At 33.4% G+C, this 16,959-nt stretch overlaps 1 protein-coding gene across 1 annotated transcript in view; it reads left to right on the forward strand.

Moving 5' to 3' along the window:
- The first annotated feature begins 4,624 nt into the window (after positions 1-4,624).
- The window catches only part of LOC115446437, a 157,713-nt gene continuing 145,378 nt past the window's right edge, over positions 4,625-16,959 (forward strand). Inside the window, exons 1-2 of the mRNA XM_037438162.1 lie at positions 4,625-4,840; positions 5,552-5,658. The gene's annotated coding sequence lies outside the window, so the exon portion shown is untranslated. The remainder of the gene's footprint in view (positions 4,841-5,551; positions 5,659-16,959) is intronic.

Genomic DNA, 16,959 nt, shown 5'->3' on the forward strand with positions numbered 1-16,959 from the left:
GTGACACACTTTTTTATGTGCACGGCAAAATGATCCTATTGCATCTGATGGTAAATGGAGTGGGCTTCAATAGAATGTCGACTGATGATAGATGAATGCCCCTCGGCAGTCGCCAGAATTACGCCGGCCTGTTGGAACCGAATATGTAAGCCCTGATGGTAAGTGGAGTGGGCTTCAATAGAATGTCGACTGATGATAGATGAATGCCCCTCGGCAGTCGCCAGAATTACGCCGGCCTGTTGGAACCGAATATACATAGGCTGATCTTGAAACGCGGCACATTTACGTGGGCCACTATGGCGGGTTTCAACACCTTGTGTATGGTGGTCGCTATTGCGGATATAAATTATATCCTACCACAAGCAAAACATACTACTTATTTCAGCTACTATTTTTATAATATTAGTCATGATGATCCTACAAATGTGTTTAATATCAATCAATTTGTATGCAGTGAAATTACTGGCCATTATGAGACTTATCGTCATAGGATGAGCTAATTTCAGTACCTTGCAGTAATGTGCAAAATGCCATTCTGGACGATATTCTTGTTGTTTATAGTCACTTAGTATCAGACGAGCGGCTAGCTCGTCTTCACTTTCATAAAAAACTTACATCTCTCACTCACTTCAGATTCAGAACTCATTGACTGATCCAAAATTCTAACCCACGCCAATTGCACCCAACAATCATATCATCATTAACAGCGTCAACTAACGAGTCTCTGTATCATCTCACGCTATCCATCTCCTTAGATTGAGGGCGCAATTAGAATGCAACTGACAGGATCATATTTCGAATGGTATTTCTATGTCACGTGATATCAATGAATCTAATTGGAATGGTTAATTCTGATGGACACTTACGCCTTTCATCCAAAGAGGCAGAAGCATAACTAGTGCATTAACTATTGCTTTCGTGTTCTGTCCCATGATGTGATACCCCTATTACATAGGATGGTATATCATCATATCCAGCAAAACTTCAGTCTTCAATACTGCTACGCTAAGCGCAAAAAGCGGTATGTCAGGGAAACCTTATTTCGAGATAATCGAAGTTTTGTAAATATAGTTTTATAGTTTTGTATGTAAAACTGAGATAGAGAAACTTTATTAAGTTTTTTTAACAAGTTCTAAATAAGATACCGTTATTTAGGTAAGTTCATTCAATGAGCATTACTTTAAGCTATCTTACGACATAAAAATCAAGATTTTGAGATACTGCTTTTGAGCTTAGCATGGCAGAACAAAAATCACTTTACTTGACCTGGAGTTCGAATTTGTGATCTCACGGCAGCCAACCGCAATACAACTACGCCAGCACGAGAGAGAAAATAAGTTTAAAGAATCGTAAGATGCAAAGCGTGAAGTTCAGACGCCGCACGTAGGCGTCAAGCTGAAGAATTTGAATAAAAGATGTCTGGACGGTCAACAGTTAAAAAGAAACCTTTGTTATTCTTAGAACCTTTGCTTAAGGGTATGTACATAATGTATTGTCTTTTGGTATAATAAGTTAAGGTCTTTATTTTGTACGGCATAAGACCTTTAAATACGGCATTTTTGCCGAGCCATTTAATATTTAAGACACAAATTTAAATCTCGAGTTACTTCTTTTTCGAACATTACAAGCTTCGAAATTATCTATCCTATTTAAAGGTACAGGTTTTTTATACTAAGTTAATGTTTTCTTATGTTTACGCGAATATAAGATATTGAAATGAAACTATTTACGGATTTTATCGCGGTTATTTATATAATTATTTTCTCCTAATCTTTAGAAGACTTTGCAGCCTTCATGGTCACGGGGTGGAATGAGATGTTGATCATCCGCAAATGAAAGTTACAATATCTACCTACATTATGCAATTACTCAAGTTTCATATTTTTTTTTAGCTGTTGAAGGACCGATCTACTATTCTAAGTTAAAGTTGTTTTTCGAATAGCACTAAAATACTGTTCTACCTGGAAATTGATCTAAGTACTTAACGATCTCTTTCCTACCTACTAAACCAAAGGCTTATTATGTATATCTTATCGAAAATAAGCTTGCGATATATTTTCCATGCAAACGTATTTAGTACCTACAGCATCTACTTAGCACCTGCAGTAAAAAGCTTCAAAGCGCTCCCACTCGATCAAGGAATCCAGTGAGGGTGACGTCGCATTGAAAGCTAACAGCGATTTGTTCTATTCTCATCGATGTTTAGATTTTTTGTGGTATAAATTTAGGTCATGTTTACGTAACCTTTAACCTATTTTTAGGCAAACAATAATTGAATCAAATTTATACATCTGCTGTTAATATTTATTTACGTAGAGAACATGAACAATAAGTTGTTAGTTGAAATTGTAATGATGATTAAAAAAATGTGACCACCATTGGGGGAGAAACTAAAAAAGATCTGTCCCAGATATCTATCAAGACAATTGTGTTAATAACAAAATGCGATTATTCAAAATTCAGAAAGTTTCTTACAGAGATAAAAAAAACTTGGTAAGTTTTTAATGCTATAATCTTTGCACGCTCACACTGCGACATTCAACTTTATAGCGCTATATTGTATTCATATCACCTCTTTAGGCAGTAACGCGTACATTTTATGAAAGATGAGATTATCCCGCTTTTTATGACGTCTAAAGGAATAGTATTCTTTGGGGTTTTATTTTTAATATCAACCGGTGTTGGACTAGTAATTGGCTGTAAAATATGGGATGGTCTCTTGTTATCTTAAATTATGTTTATATAGCTGAATACCGTTTGTGGGGGATAAGTCGTTTATTGTTTATGTTTGTGATATTATTAGCCAATAGGTATGGTTTATCGGATTATTCTGATATTTATAATGACATAATTACGAGTGTTGGTTTTTCGATTCGTAGTTCATTGACTTATAATCTGTATGGAATTTTGATTTGTTTATATACTGATTGAGGTTAGTAGAGTTCTAAGAATGTCTCGTAGGTCTAATTTTGCTATTCATGTCGGAAGGTACAAGAACCTTTGGTCTCTATATTAATACAGAATGTTTACATTTTAACCGACTTCGAAATATAGGGGGTTGTTTTCCGATAGAGTAATCGATCCATAAATTATTTATCGGTGAATGTGTGACTGTGCTTTAGAGGTACTGTAAGACACAATTTGTCGAAAATGAAATGACTACGTCTATAATTATTACCTATTCTTTACTATTTATATCAATGCTTCTGCAAAATACTCCACATAATATAATTCGCAGTAGAGCAAGTGTTATTCTAGGAGAAACAAAAATTAATATTTGATAACTTATGCCTCAAATTGATGATCTAGCAGCTATGTACTATGCAATAAGTTGTATTTGAAAACTTTTGAGGATATTGTTGTTTAAAGAGAGTCACAGCTTACTACTAGACATGCATCTCGTCTCCTCATTCTATATATATATAAAAATGAATTCCTATTTCCCTTGGTCACGGCATCACGCGTGAACGGCTGTACCGATTTCACAATTTTTTTGTTGTTGTGTTTATTATTGTCAGGAGAAGGTTCTTATGACAGAAAAAAATCAAAAAATTGAGCGGAAAATTAGAAATTTTAAGCAAATTTTAACGAATATATTAATTTTATATAACGTCAATTGTTTGAAATAACTATCAGCGATTGACAGAATGCGCGCTGCAAATTCATAGTTAAGATGGGACAACTTCTATGGAGTCAGCTAGTTAGTTATAAAAGTACATACAACTTTGTCCTCAAGTCGACTCTATATTTTGAGCTCTTATCTTCATGTCTCATAACAATTATCAAGGAACTAATTATATAGTGTCCCACGTCGTTATTGATGGCTGGAGTAATTGTAGAGTCATTAAAAAATGCCCTTGCAGTTTTGCGACACCATTAGGTATTTATATGTTCACGCTTGTATCTCTGAAGAGTAGGTACATTTGAAATTAGAGAGCTGTTCTCTAGGATTAGTTAGTTTCTTTATATGATATGGCTTTGGGTTTATCAAACGCGAATAAAATGACTAGAGAAGATTTTATCGATATTTTATGGCACGTCCTACAATATCTAATTCAGGACTTTTTCGGTTTCAAAACTTTCCACTATAAATAGCTATTTTATGACAACTCGAATTAGACATCTTACGATTGACTCTTTATGAAGTGTAACGATAATAGCCATAAAGCCATCACAACTATAACGGGCAATTACTCGCGGGAGCAAATATTTAACCCGACCAACATCTGGCTACAATAAAACAATTTTCTCAATTCAGGTCCTATTCATCACAAAATTACTTTATCGTCTATGACAATTAAATAAAATTGACCGCAATTCGGTCCAGTTAAGCCATCAATTCATTAATAGTGGAAAATGATAGAGCGGGCCCCGCCGGCGGGCATCACTAGCCATCTCACGGCCAAATGCGTTCTGACTCTGATTCTCTGAATCCCAACCTGCATAGACAAAACCCCTTGATGCAGCCGCTTCCCACCCTACCTGATAGGCCGTCTTGTTCTACACCCTTAAAAATATACTCCATCTTGCTCGCACATCAAAATTACATTCGGCCGTTTTCGTTTATGCTCGGATGCAATAGCCGGTGTGCTCAGCTAAACATAATTTGAAGCCAGTCGCTTCCCAGCCGTCGCAGGAGGAGCATCGCTGTCGGTCGCTGCTCCCGCGTGCGTAACATCGTCGATTGCATAGAGATGTTTGTACCGAGATAGTGCGTTACAAAAACCTATACGGATTTGTGTGCCTGTGCGTATTTTGTGTGTGATGTCGGCTTGATGGTTTACTGTTTTGTTGATACTGAAGACGGAAGTTGCTAATGCACCGGATTTGATTGGCAAATGTAAATATGTGTGTTTGAATAGTTTGTGTAACGTTTAATGGACTCGCGAGCGGAAACATTAATTTAGTTTCCATATTACCAGTTTCAGGCTGAAATGGTACTGGGAAAACATAAAACTTATTATAAACAATAAGTGCGCTTTCATTGTTAGTTTATATTTCCGACGATATCCATCATTGGAAACATCTTAAACAGTTATAGGTGGGTGGATATAACATACAAAAATAATGATCAATTCATATGCAAATGTATTGATTGATGAAACAAAAGTGAATTTAATTGATTGTAACAATATTAATGTGTTTTTTTCTATAAACATGTGGGTGGAATAAAGCCAACAGTGACGCGGCGGTTGTGTTTAATGAACGAATTCATTATAACAATAGCATATTGTTTTTGATACGTGAAAAGGTTTTTGTTGATTAAATAACTTTATTTGTATTGATTCAGGATGCAATGGGATACGGTAGAGACCTTTAGGAAACAAGCCCTGTTTTAATTTTAATGTTTTATAAACAATTATTTGATAGAGTGGGAGTTGTAGTGACTCTACCTGATAAATCTCATACATTCGCATATATTTTCAGTACCATTCAGTATTGTTTTAGTAAAGCCACGTTTTTATTATATAATTCTCGACTCAGATTTTAATAACAAACCCAAAGCAAATAACCATCAAGCCGACATAAAGCAATTTCCTCATGTTTCCAGATAAAACTTCCTAACTATACAAAGTGATGATCCAAACTAAATGTTCAGTGAAGTGATTTAAATTCTTTGCCAAAGTTATAGTCAAAGTGAGGGCAAAGGAATTCCAAGTAAGTTTAACAGATTCAGTATTTTCTTCTTTAATATTTTATAATAGTTGGCCTTTTTATAAGTACACTTTGTGTTATGTTTTCTCTGTATTTTAAGACCATTTTATTAAGCTAAGTTAGAGCAAGTTTTTGCACAAATATATTGCGCGAAACTTCCTTTGCGTTCACACTAGCGGCAATATTTCAGTAGTTTTTACACATGCGACTTGCCCCAATTTTTGCAAGCTTCAAACATTGCGGAAGTTGCTAGCCGTGATTGTTTGTACACGGAGATCTTCAAAATTCTGTGAGCTTATTTTGCGTAGATCGGACCGTCAATAGATAAAACAATTAAAATTTATGTTTAATTGTAAAATGTAGGTAGATATTATTATTAACTTTTCGAATGATCAAGTCTCCTCTTCAGTCCTCTCACGACCATGAACACTGCAAAAGTCAAATGTTACAAAACCCACAATAAACTCAAAATAGATATTTCAACAGTAAAAATTGCTTGCGGAAGCCGAACTATTCAAGTTTTCTTGCTAGTCTAATAAAAAATTCTCTTCCTATTTCATATCGGACTAGGGTTAATGCATCAGTAAATTATATGAAACTGTTTGACTTTATGACTTCATTAATAATGTAGAGATTAACGAGCGCATCACGGCATCAAACACATTAAAGTATTGCAAAATTTTACTCATCAAATAAAAAGTTTAGTGGCTTGGGCACATTACTCAACATTTAGATATAGGATAGAGTATATGCATTTTTACATTTGTCATTGCGTTTAATACCTAATAATCAAATTGAATTATTCTTTTAAAATTTTCTCTTCTTGAGTAATAGTTGCAAATAAATTATATTATTATTAATATTTAACATCTTATAATATCAACCCTGTATTATATACTTGTCCACTGCTCTGAGCACGGGCCTCCTCTACTACTGAGAGGGTAATCCCTCCAAGATAAGGCTTTAGTCCACCACGCTGACCTAGTGCGGATTGGTAGACTCCACACACCTTCGAAATTCCTATAGAGAACTTCTCAGATGTGCAGGTTTCCTCACTTAGTTTTCCTGCACCGTTAAAGCGAACGATAGATTCACAAAGAATACACACATGATTTTAGAAAAGTTAGAGGTGTGTGCCCTTGGGATTTGAACCTGCGGACATTCGTCTCGGCAGTCCGTTCCACACCCAACTAGGCTATCGCTGCTTTTACATCTTATCGACTTAATTTATTAAGGATATTTTCACAGTGTATATTTAAATATTATTCTTTAGGGTAAGATTTTGACAGGTCATGTAGAGATAACTCATTTTATTAATATTTATTTGGGTACATAACAGTGTGCCGATTATTTTTTGTCATCTTATATTATTAAACGAGTAGCAAATATTCCGATATTTTGAATTCTGTTAATGATATGTATCGTAGAATGATTGCGATTAAATTGACTTTAAAATATTATACTTATTCTTGAGAATGGAATTTTGAGGGTGTGTGATGTCTACCAATCCGCACTAGGCTAGCGTGGTGGACTAAAGCCTAATACCTCTCAGTAGTAAACGAGGCCCGTGCCCAGCAGTGGGAAATTATATAATACAGGTCCGATATTATTATTATTATATACTTACTCTAGCCTTGCTTATAAAAAATTGCATTATTTTCATCTCAGTATTATAGTATTTTACAATATCTATTCACATTACTTTTATAAACACACGATGGTCTTCGTCTTTCTGGAATAAAGTCAGAATGGAAACGCAGTGCTTTCTTGCTAAAACTATATTCTATACAAAACTCATTGAAATCGTTTCATTTTGAACTTCGTTCAGTATTTGTAGAGCAATGGAAATAGTTTCAAAGACTTTTTCGCTATTCGCTTTTGATTTTATCGGTTTTGGTTAAGATTTACGAGTTTCACTTAATAGGCATTATTATTTATTACCCAAGGAGTTTATTGGAACTAAAACGACTGCAAAAATCATCAGTAAATATAAATAAGGTAAATTGCGAATTTTTAAAGTAAACAATAATAAAACACAATGCCAATTTTGATTTAGATACTTAATGCACAATAATAAAAAAGCCTTTATTTTATTCTTTGATATTTTATAAAATATTGCTTTGACTTTTAAACATCATTTATATTATTATATATTCTTAAATGCCTACATGTTAACTAGGTTGTTTTGTTCGTAACATTGCCTAGTTTGGTCTGACGAATTTAAATACGATCCGTAGTCTAAATAAACTGTAAGGCTTCCATTGTCGACATTCTTAGAAAATGTCAAACTCATTTTGTAGGTGAAATAATTTACACAATACATTGTATGTGAGGTATACATGTATGTATAGCTGTATGTGTATGATGACTAATGTTATCAACGCTGTCACCATTTGATAGAGAAGTTAGAGTGATAAGAAATATACAAATATTACCTCTGACGACGGACTATAATATCAGATAAATTTTTCACAATAAATTTTTACGAGAAATGAAACTTAAAAATCTATTCGGCGAAATATTTTTTTACTGAGTGCAAATTTCGAAATAATTTATTAGATATCTTTAACTTAATAGTAAAATAATTAAGCCTTAATTATATGAGGATAGAAAAGTATATTGTAGAGTCGAAATACCTCTAAATATCTAGCAAATAGTTTGCCATAAATGTAGAAATCTGGCAACTAGTAGACACTAGATAATCATATGCATTATATAGTTAAAATTTATCCAAGTAGAGAAATATAACTCTATGTAGAGTTGCGTTAAGTTTAGAAAACAACATATTCTAATGTAGAGATATTATTTTTTTATGGGCTAAGTGAGCTTACTGCGTCTGATGGTAATTGAGGTAGGGTCCAGATAAAGTGTTGACCGACGAGAGATGATTATCCCTTCGCAGTCGGCATAAATATGCCGGATAGTTTGGAACCGGATATACACAGGCTAATCCAGCGACACTTATGTGGCCCAATAAAAGTTTTGCACCTTGTGTACGATCATTATCGGACATAAATATCCTACCACCAGCAAATTAAATTTCTAAGACACTAAGCTCATTTTCTGTGGATCGAACGGTCAACAGCTAAAAAATAAAAAGTAAATGTATAATTGTAAAATATAGCTAAATATTGCAATTTGGACTTGCGTTCGACAAACACCTCAGTCTTTGAAACGTCGGAAAATATAATAGTATAAATAACCGCTATAAAATCAGTTTTATTTCATTGTCTAACATTCGTGTATATATCATGCAAAATCTCTATACATAGTACTACATATAGTCTCTATAAATGTATATATATGACTAACAGACACCTGATAAAACGGCCAAAGTTTATCACACCAAGACCATGTAGAACAACATAATTCCATGAGTTACATTGTAACTGTTGCCAAACACGGATGACCTATATAATAGATGCGGGCATATTGTGTTTCATTCAATAAAGCTGTTATTTTGGACTGTATTTAGGTCTCGAGTCTTTTGATGTGACATCATGCCCTATATTATTTTGATATTATGTTATTGATGTATCGTGTTCGGGCTATGAAATCGGTTAGGTATGGGGTCGATTTGATCTTTCTCGGGTAGTGTCGGATTTGCCGTGTCACCGGACTATAAGAGTGAAGGAACAGAGAGTGCACCTGTGTATTGCACACACTTATGCACTATAATATCTCCATACTTGCCTAATCGTTGAGATTAGCCGCCGTGGCCGAAATTCGGCTAGGAGGGATTCATCGGGCTCGACGATTTCATTCATCATCATCATCAGCCCTGTATTATATACTGTCCCACTGTTGGGCACAGGCCTCCTCTACTACTGAGAGGGATTAGCCCATAGTCCATCTCATTAGGTAATAAAATGATAATGCAAATATTTTTAGTCATTATCATTGATGTTTTTTTTATCGGAGCTTGGAAAATTTTCTTCACTACACCTAATGTAAAGTGAAGTGAAGTCCAAAGAAAGAACCGAGCGGCAAAAGATATAGACATTCTCAGATGTATTAGATGAATTTGTCATGGAATATGCATCAAAATGCATTTTTCTTATATTTTTTTTTATTATTTATCTCAAAATGTTTTTTTAAAATCGGAACTTAATTATAAAATCGTTAATGTGCTCAGGAAGAGTCCATTATAAATGCGAATAAAGTAAATTAATGAAATAAATGTATGTTTAGTATCGTTTTTATTCAAATGACAACCATTAAACAGCTATTAACATCTTCTCATATTTGCATAATAATAAAAAACACCTTGAACTTGTAATATTAATAGATCTAAGTCTTATAGTAGAATAGTAAAGTTATATTTTAAAATCAATCTTAACTAGATATTTATAGGTAACAATTTCCTATAATAATAATTTCCATATAGGAAACTTGCCAATCATATAATGGACTTTAAGCTACGTAAATATTAAATTAATTTTCCTCTGCTGTATGAACACGCTCCTCGACTTACTATATACATATTTTATAACACAGAACCAACTCACCTGACCATTTCCTGAAGCATATTTCGGAGCCACAAGTGCTTTCATACGATCTTAAAAGAATTTCGAGATATTTTACTCACAACCATTGAACTATAAATAATAAGTCAGCCGTGATGAAATGAAACATCTCAGGCCAAAGGGGGGCAAAGAGGCATCCAGTGGGGGGTGGAGGGTGGTTGTATCAGATTCTTTTCATTAAAGATCATTAGAGTATCGGGGATGAAAAATGAAAAATAAATAAAAGAACTCTCCATTGTAAGCTGGTAGAGTTTCGGTACTATGTTGCTTTCAACGATTCGAGTTAGTTACAATTTGATGTCTTTATTGTGTTTAGTGGATACGTTTGCTATATGAATATATCTGAGAGTGTAGAACTATTTTTATTATTCCGATAAGGGTGTAAGTTTTAAGACATTTTTTAAATACCTTCAATAGCTTTTAACTCTTTTTTTATACGTGTACGTGTATGGTAAGTGGAGTGGAGTCACATGGAATGTCGACTTACGAGAGATGATTACCCCTCGGGAGTTGACATAATTATGCCGGCCTGTTGGAACTGGATATACACATGCTGAACCCGGAACGCGTCACACTTACGTGGGCCACTGTGGCGGGTTTTAACAATACGGTATTCGCTATCCGGGCGGTATAAAATATATCCACCTACTCTACATACAATACGCTGGTGTATCGTATGTAGAGTAAGTAGGTGGATAGAAATTCACCAAACTGTTGAATACCAACTAACTTACATATTTTTTTTTTTTACTCTTCTGGGTAAATGTAGAGACACTAACAACACACAATATAACTACTCTTATCAATTGCGCTCTAATCCAAACTCTTCTAAATGAACTTTTATATATATTTATCTATCTTAGGATATGCTTAGTCATGAGAAACCAGGAAGGAAACGCAATAGACATATACAGACTAATAAAAATATGAAAGCCACTTTTGTGAAACCAAATCGTAACTCCTCGAATCTTTTATCCGACCATTCCGGCATATTTTCGGAATCTTTTATCCGTCCAGTCCGGCGCATTACCATCTCAATACGTATTAACTCGCGGTGTTCGCCGTCGTGCCAGATTTCTCAGTTAGGATAAATGTAGAGCCACGTTTCGAATAACATTAAGTTACTTTCCAACTCGAGATCTGACGATTGGTCGCGGCTGAATTTGAACCTTGAAACGTGAGATGCTGAGACGTCTCTTGACTCATTTAAATCATCGATGGTTTGATTTTAAAGAGGGATAAGTGTACTTGAATGTCGGTTTGGTCGTGTTCATTTTCATTGTTGGAAAGGATTGACTACAATGTATCAAAGTGGCATTAACTGAGAATTATGTGACTTCACATATAAAGATGGTGAGCGTACTATCAGTACTTTGTAATTTATAGTTCTGGCTGACGTTTTCGTTTCTGAGGCGAGCCGGATTTCAAAAAATTTAAATCGCTGCTCTTTTCAATCAATAGGCGAAAAGGAAAAAAGAAATCTGAATTGCTCGGGTTTGAAATTCGTGCTGGATACGGCAATAGCCATACAATAGAACACATGGGAAGGATGGAAGTTCGGCGAAATATACTAATTGCACCTCTAGTCTTTACCAACCTCTCGACGACAAAGCCGTGAACTTACGTCTATATTGAGTTGAGTTCCTGATACAGTCTATCTAATGTTTACACTATTTAACTACCTTCATTCTAAACAAAATGCAATGTCGATAACGTCGGCACATGGCTGCACATTAAAGAGATTTAACTTTTGATGTCGGTTTAATAAGCCAATAAAATGATCGTAATGATTCCTACAGTCCCAATACATGTTTCATGCGATAGCAAAGCAAACGTAATTAATAGCATCCTGTGACAGGAGGCCTATTGGAAATTCTGCATAGATTTTATAATGTAATTAAAGTAATAAGTATTATAAGAGCCAAAGTCCGTAAAAATGTTTAGACGTTGTATGTTTCTTAGATATTAACACAGAAACAGCACAACAGATTTGGATGAAATTTGGTGCAGGGGTAGGCCATGTCGTGAATTAACACATAAGCTACTTTCTTTAATTTTCTAACGGTTGATGTCTCACCTTGAGAATAATAGGAAATATGCATAATAATTACTTATGTTTACGCGAATGTAAGACGTCGAAATAAAACTAGTCTTCGGAATTTTACGTGGATTTTTATATTTAAAAAATAGTAGCACATTAGTTTTATTTAAATAAAATATGCAGTTATATCATTATATTTAAATATGAGAAACGTCAACTAATAATAAAAATTATAATAAATTCGCAAGGAAACTTTAATTACAATGGGAAATATAAAAACTCAATTAGTTTATTCTTGTATATTTAAAGTCCCACAGATTCGCTAGTTAAATCATAAAATACATTCTCACAAAATTCGCCGTTTTGCGCACACGGATGTCATTAAATACAAAATCGGTATCCGTAACTAATTCTTGTTTTTGTTATAGAGTTTATTAACCCGTATTATTTCACTACATTATTTAACTACAAATGTAGTCTTAAAATGGACTTAGTTCACAGCTAGCCTGAGTATATATATGCTAAATTTTCTATTTTTAGAATGGATAATTAATAATTGTGCTGTAATTAAAAAGATAGCTTCTAGATTAAATTTAAAGGAACTATGATTTGGCCGTGGGTTCATAACTACGATAGCCTAGTTGGTTGTGGAATGGACTGCTGAGATGAATGTCCGCAGGCTCAAACCCAAGAACTTTTCTTTATAAATTATCGCTTGGTTTAACGGGGAAGGAAAATATCGTGAGGAAACTTACCTTACAATTTCTATAAAGAACTTTGAAGGTATATGAAGTCTACCAATCCGCTTTAAAACAGTGTGGTGAACTAAGGCCTAATCCCTCTCAGTGGTATAGGAGACGCGTGCCCAGCAGTGGGACAGTATGTAATACAGGGCAGATATATTGTACATTATATTCATTCCTAACCGATATTACACTGACGATACAATCGATATGGATAGATAAGTAAATGAAAGTACATGGGTTCAAATACCGATTATATTGTTGATATTATGGAGTCATATCATGTTTGAATAAACAACTCGGTCGATATCAGCGGCAGTATAGTAACGGTTTTAAAACTTTATATTGACCTAGGTACAATACGGCTAAAATAAAATTTATGATTGAAATGAAACTATTTTTCGGAGTTCATTGTGGATTTTTATATTTTTAGTTTTGTTCCGACGTGTCGAAGACTGCATCCTACATGACCATGAGGGGGACTGACTATAAAGACTGCAAAGTCAAACGTCGAGAGAAAATAATAATATAAATGATTAATACCGCGATAAAATCCGAAAAATAGTTTAATTTAAATGTCTAACATTCGCGTAAATATAAAAAATCATCGACAAAATTAAATTTTAAAACATTTAATTTGCTTATATTAAGACTGAGGCGTCCTGTACCATAGAATTACTTATATTCATGTCAATAACATTTAGTATCATTGACCTCATATTAGAGGAAGTAAACGATCAAATAGAAGGCTAGGTTTCTCCGGATCCGCCAACGAATGTGTGTGACATCCGGAACAGATATTGCATAACTGGATCGATAGGATATCCTAAGTTTTTGCACTGCGATTAACTTCTAATGGGAAGGAAAACCAGTTCCTTATCAAAAGCATAAATACATATTAATGAGGAATACAAAAAAACTATTTTGATGTTTTAATATATATAGTTATGAAACTTTTGCAGAAGTAAATCGTCTATAATAAATAGTACAAAACGTTTACTTTGCAAAAGTTATTCTTTATTATGTTATATTTTAGTTAGTAGTAGTTGAATAGATGCTCGTGTTCCCGCCATTGTTAAAACAAATTCTCGGTGCAAAACTGCGTACTTTCAGGATAATAAGTAGCCTAAGTACCAATCCAGAATATAAACCATTTGTGTAACTAACTAACAGCTGTAAATCAGTGCAGCGGTTTCATCGTTTATTGACAACAAATATCCAAATTAATCAAATGTACAAAATTTTATAATGTTGATCATAACATAACCAAATGCTTTTTAATCATGGCAGTCATCACTTAGGTAGCTAGTGAAAGGTTGGTACCTTAGCTAGGTTAGGGCTGATATCCTCGTCGGTGAGGATCGTGTCACGTTATCCTTTTATTTCCCCCTACCTGCTAGCCCGACCTGGTTACTTCGGTTTGTACCTTACATTCATTATACATTTTATGCGTAATTTAAATGTCCATAGTTATATAATTAATTTTAAGTGTTGTTTAGAAATAATAATAATTATTCTTATACATTGTTTCGACGTATCATAAGTGCAACTTTGTGCGCCTACGTGATAAATAAAATATATATTTTTAATCATACATACCGAAGGGTGAAAGGCTATATGACTTGAGCGATTTTTTTTATAATTTTAACTAATTTAAAAACATAGAAAATAGTGCTGATTTTAAATTTTATTTTAGTGTCGCAAAAAATGTCCTTTTACTCTTTGATACAGATTTGACATCAATAAGTACTCGTAAACTGTCATCGCTGTTTACTTTAACATTAAAACATTCGTCCGCGTAGATCCGACTTTGAAACTAAATTTAGACACTTTGAAGTCGATTTTATAGTTTTTGTTGAGTATTGAAATTTCGGTATTGTTTCAAGTTGATTAAAGCTGATTGATGGGTCGTTTTAATGTAGTATTATGAATAATTAGAAATTAATGAACCCAACTAACTATAAAAACATTAAGATCAATTTGACTAATTAGTATTTCAGATTTTTTCATAAGCTTTAGTTGTTTACTTAGCTTATAAATACGTCTTAGTGTTGAAGAAATAGATTTTTCCACTTCTCACAAATACAATATTAGGGAAACATTATAAACACAGGTTACTATAATGAATAGTTATCAATATAAAATATGAATGCATTTCCGAACTGTTTACCTACACTTTTGAGTAATAAATCTCAAATTGCCATACACAAATTATTTCACAGCCAAATTTACATTATTTTTAACGATAAAGTTATTTTATCCCCACGCAGCACAAAGGTATAACTTCCGCTACAGAAACAGATCATCCTGATGATTTATTACATAAATATTGAACGAAATTTGTCGTAAAATAGTTTTTATAGCGCTCCGGCTGTATTCCAAAACTCCTTTGCTTTATGAATCCTGATTAAATTATGACACCCATAAACATTGCTATCTGACGCGATAAGCAATTACTCTTGAATTAATGCCATGTTTTATGACTATGTCAGCTTAGATCTGACTTAGTTGACATATTAGCCCAATTACAAGGTCCCTTGTTAATTATTTATGTTGCAAAATGTGACTTGATTTTTTTAAATTGGTAAAAATTTGCCACTGTTATTCATGGTTTCCCCTTTATTTTTCTTTCAGGATTATTTGATTTCACAGAAAAATACTTTGTATCATGTTTTATATTAAAAATATGTTACATTAAAAAGTCTCCTGCCTCATCTGCCTGCCTGACTGAACGAAATAAACTAAATACTACCCAACCAATTTCTATGAAATTTAGTATGGAGTTAGTTTGGGATCCTGGGAAGGACATAAACTATTTTTTATTCCGGGAAAATAGCCTATATCCATAGCAAAACTATTACCCCAGAATATTTTTTCACGCAGGCAACCGGTTATAAAATATACAGTCCAAAATCCCGATCAGTCAAACCATATAACCGTCAAGACGCTTCCAAAACACCGCACAAAAACGTCGCAATTAACGAACTGACAAATTAATAAATCCCTTTATTAAGCCCTTTAGAGTTCAATTTATAACTAATTTCTCATAATAAAACCTTTGGGCTCGTAAAATACCACCCCTTGTTCTCGGCACATATTTTATTAAAAAACTTCAGCCATCGCGTCACCGCAACCAACTTATTGGCAAAAGTAATATTAAAATTTCGACACCATCTCGGATCGGTGTATGAAAATTCAAATTAGGTAATCTAGATGCACTATTATACGTCTCAAGATCTTTGGTAAAACTGTTTTTTATCGACGGAATCTATTTTTTTTTTTTTTTGTAATTATGGCTATTCGTTTTTTCATGTATTTAATCCAATTAACAAAATATCTTAACAAACATTTATAATTTCGGTTTTATATTTTCGAAAAATAGTTGCATAAAAGAGATATTTTTATAAATTGTTTCTGAATTCGGATACAACAAATGCTACTTTTTTTTATTTCTCTTTAGCAAGGCATAATTTGCGCGTCTGCCAGTGTCAAATCCTACGTTTTTATAACAAAAAAATATTACTTCACAATTCAAATTTAGAATCAAATACAAAGAACATCAAAAATACGCTATGTTGATTCATTACGACAAGCTTGGATGTAACGTTCGAAATTTAAAACTTGGAGAATTACCCGTCCCTCTTGGTAATAAGCGGAGAACTTATACTTTGTTGCAAAATGTTAGCCGTAATCATGTGTTGGCTCTTCATTTAACTGTTGAAGCAATTTGATAGCAATGTTTAACTCATTTAAATTAGAACTTTAGAATTAAGACCGTGGAATTCACTTTTGTTTGTTTTATTATTCGTAGTTTTAATCCAACAGGTATATTGTTTTTTGTTAGTCACACTACAATAAATAAAAACCAAGGTTCATTATAAATTCTTAACGTTAATTAACGTCGTGTTTTTGTATTTATAAATATTAAATTCATTTACCTTTTTACCTTATATTTAATATTAAAAATATTAAATATAAGGTAAAATCTTTGCAA

Source organism: Manduca sexta, chromosome 13 (genome assembly GCF_014839805.1).
Source record: "Manduca sexta isolate Smith_Timp_Sample1 chromosome 13, JHU_Msex_v1.0, whole genome shotgun sequence".
NCBI classification, from domain to species: domain Eukaryota; kingdom Metazoa; phylum Arthropoda; class Insecta; order Lepidoptera; family Sphingidae; genus Manduca; species Manduca sexta.